Here is a 456-nt window from a genome sequence, read left to right as displayed (position 1 = left end):
GAGGGGTTTCCCCCCTCGTTGCCTTCCCGCCCCCCCCCAGGCCTCTTCGGGCCAAGCAACTCGGTTTGGCACGAGCCAAAACTGTATCCCAAAGCGCGACCCAAATCCCTCCAGCATTTCTGCAGGGAAATTCAAAGGGACTAAAATTAGGAGCCTGTTCTGAACCACCCTTCTACAAGAGCCTTTCTTCTCTTCCCCAGCTCAACCTCACGGAGCCAAAAGCAGCTCTTGTAAAAACATCCCTTCACCCCCCTGAGAACAGAGTTGGATCCTCGGGGCAGAAAATCTCGTCGACAAGTGATTGCATACGGGGAAAAACACGCACCCAGCAGAGCTTGTAGGGGGCGAACGGTGGCGGAAAGGGACATTTCGGAGCAGCTGGAGGGTGACGTGAACTTGTGTTGCAAGAGTGGCCGTGGCCAGACAGGCTGCCCAGGTTGGGGAAAAACCCAGCTG

Source organism: Buceros rhinoceros, unplaced genomic scaffold (assembly GCF_000710305.1).
Source record: "Buceros rhinoceros silvestris isolate BGI_N320 unplaced genomic scaffold, ASM71030v1 scaffold20098, whole genome shotgun sequence".
Lineage (NCBI taxonomy): Eukaryota > Metazoa > Chordata > Aves > Bucerotiformes > Bucerotidae > Buceros > Buceros rhinoceros.
This window is presented reverse-complemented; position numbering follows the sequence as displayed.